Source organism: Phoca vitulina, unplaced genomic scaffold, assembly GCF_004348235.1.
Source record: "Phoca vitulina isolate PV1807 unplaced genomic scaffold, GSC_HSeal_1.0 scaffold77, whole genome shotgun sequence".
Classification (NCBI taxonomy): Eukaryota; Metazoa; Chordata; class Mammalia; order Carnivora; family Phocidae; genus Phoca; species Phoca vitulina.
The window spans coordinates 2,021,326-2,024,591 of record NW_022589780.1 but is presented as its reverse complement, the minus strand read 5'-3'; positions in this window follow the sequence as shown (position 1 = coordinate 2,024,591).

The window sequence follows — 3,266 nt, the reverse complement described above, 5'->3', positions numbered from 1 at the left end:
TTACTCATGCCCATATCTCTGATGCCTAGTACAGCATCTGGAACATAACAGATCTTCAAAAGGTGTTTGCCAAATGAATGAATGAATGCCCCCAACTCATGTGGCTGTGTGCAAAGTTGTCTCTGAGGGAAGCCGACAGAGTTGATCAGTCCTTTCCCTTACGGGAGGAAAACCTCTCCTTCCTCCCACTCATATTTATCCTTATTGCACAGGGTTGCAATTTCTTCTTTAAAATGTCTGCATCCGGGCGCCTGGGTGGCTCAGTCATTAAGCATCTGCCTTCGGCTCAGGTCATGATCCCAGAGTCCTGGGATCGAGCCCCGCATCGGGCTCCCTGCTCGGCGGGAAGCCTGCTTCTCCCTCTCCCACTCCCCCTGCTTGTGTTCCCTCTCTCGCTGTCTCTCTCTCTGTCAAATAAATAAATAAAATCTTAAAAAAATAAATAAATAAAAATAATTTAAAAAAATAATAAAATGTCTGCATCCCAGGGCGCCTGGGTGGCTCAGTCATTAAGCGTCTGCCTTCCGCTCAGGTCATGATCCCAGGGTCCTGGGATCGAGCCCCGCATCGGGCTCCCTGCTCAGTGGGAAGCTTGCTTCTCCCTCTCACGCTCCCCCTGCTTGTGTTCCCTCTCTCGCTGTCTCTCTCTCTGTCAAATAAATAAATAAAATCTTTAAAATGTTTTTAAAAAATTTAAAAAATGTCTGCATCCCTAATTCAACTGTGAGTGTCTCAAGGGTGGAGCCATGCCTACCTAGTCCCCTTCAGTCTCCTACCTAGTCCCCAGCATAGTACTTGGAACATAATGAATGAATAGGCCTCCCAAATGCCTGACAGTTTTGTTCCTTGTCTCATATCCCTCTACTCCCTTCCCCACAAGCTTTCACCACCAATACAGCCAAACTGTCACACTTGTGGCTTCAGAATCACACAGGACTCCTCCTCATCCCTGAAACATTCAACTGCATTCCTCTTAAGTGGAACTCCCTTCCCACCCCCACCCAAATCCTGCTATTTCTTTAAGAACCAGCTCAAATTTTCACTCTTCCAGAAACCGTTCATGCACCCACCCCAGCCCACCCCGAGTAGTGCTAGTGATCCCCACCTATCTCATTTAACCCTTGGTATCCCCTCGTGTTAGGGGAAAACCAAGACTCAGAGGAAGAAAGGACTCTCTCAAGGACACATGCTATGTTCAGTGGTAGAACTATTGCTTGAACCCAAGTCTCCAGCCCATGAATCCTCCCATTAGCCAAATTACCTGCTTTCTTTTCCTCCTGTAGACTACAATTTCCTTTAAGGCAGGACTGTGTCTTCCACTCCTTCATCTTTCCAGGGCTTTCCCGGAGTGTTAAGAGAGCTCTAGAGCCAGACTGCCTGGGTTACTGCCTTGGCTTCATCAGTTACCAGTTCTGTGGCCTTAGGCAACTTCACCACTCTAAACCTCAGCTTCCTCGTATGTAAATGAGGATAACAATAGTGCCTACCTCATAAGATTGTTGTGAAGATTAAATGAAATAATTTCTGTAAGGCACCCAGAGCAGTAACCTAGCACCTAGTATACACTCAGTAAAGGCAATTTTCCTTATTGCTGTTTTTCTTAATATTAACACATTTTTACTGGTGATGGTTGATTAAAAATTTGAATGGGGGAGTTACTGGGAGTGGGAGGGAGTGAGGAAAGGAAGTAGACAACAGGACCACTCTGAGATTTGGTGGAATCCAAACAAGGTTAGTGGCGTGGCAGGAGGTTTGTACGTCTGAGTTCCTAGTGCCATGTGACTCTGTGAGGGCCCCAAGCACATGGTTCCATCCGGGCGGCGCAGCTTCCCTAACTCTCTCTCAGCTATTCTCAGCAGCCTGTAGGGGGAGCCAGGAAGCTAGGAAGGGGGAGAGGCTGCTGTAAATCTTACTAAGGGCAGAAACGACACCCTATCTCTACTACCCATCCGTAGCCCACCGTCTTGCCCCCCCTCCAAGGCGCTCTCCGAGCCCAGTCCTCTGCGGCAGCCGAGCTGGGAGCTGTCCTTCAGCACCAGGGGCCGCCTTGGCCTCGGGCAGGGCAATGAGGGCGGCTGCTGAGTTAGGGACACGGGACTGGTCCGATCCGCAGCCGGCTCCAGCATCGCCTAGTCACGGGGACGGGGGAGGCGACCCAGGGAGGCTGCGAGACGCTAAGGAGAAGCCTCCTGCCTCCTGCCACCAAGAATCACCCTCAGAAGTCCCCTAGCCCTTGGCGGGGGGGAGAGTGAGCGGCCGCCCTGGGGAGGGAGGCGGGCTCCCAGGTGGGCGGGGGAGGGAGAGCGCCGGGGCCTGGGACTCAGCGTGTGGCGTGTGCACGCGGGGAGCGGGCGGATGAACGGAGGCGCTGAAGTGAATGGAGTTGGGGGTGGACTGGAAACATCCCCAAACAGCACAGGCTGCGGCCGGCGGGGGCTGGGGGGGGGGGGGGCGGCGAGTCCTGAGGCGCAGGCGCAGTCGGGGCTCCAGTCCCGCTCCCTCCTCCTCTCAGTGCCTCTTTCTCCGCCCCGCTCCCCCCCAAACACACTCGCACACGGGCTCTCAAGGTGTTCTCCGCACAGCGGAAGATGGCGACAGACTGAGGGGGCATGGCCAGCGGGAGCCACGGGGCCGTGCGGCTCGGCGGCCGCCACAGCGGTGCTAACGGGAGACGGAAGCGAGAGGCGCACTAAGTGAAGCCCCGTGTCGGCGTCCGGCGCCTGTGGCGCCGCCGGGAGCCAGGTGGCCCGCCCGAGCCGGAACTCCGGGAGCAGCAGGCGCGGGGCCGGAGCGGAGCCGGCCCGGGACCGGCCCGGGCGAACGGCCAGAGCGCGAGCGAAGCCCGAAGGGCCGGGCAGCGGGCCGGCCGGCGGGCCTAGGAGGGCGCGAGCGAGGCAGGGAGCGGCGCGGAGCAGGCAGCAGGCGGGCGGGCTGACGGGCGGGCGGGAGCGGCGCGGCGCGGGGCGAGCGAGCGGAGCGCGGTGGCCGGGCCCGCACGGCGGCGCTGAGGGGCGCAGAGGTGCGCCGAGCCGAGACGGCCAGAACAGAGTGCGAGCCGGGCGGCCGCCGGCGCGGAGTGGAGTGGCGCGGAGCCGAGGGCAGCTGAGGGGCCCGACACTATGAGGAGTGCGGCGCCGCCGCCGCAGCCGCCACCGCCCCAGTGCCCCGCACCGCCCCCCGCCGGGACGCCGGGCAGTGCCTAGCGGGCCGGGCGGCGGCGCCCGGGCTGCGAGCGAGGGAGCGCGGGAGGAGCGCGGGGACGGCAC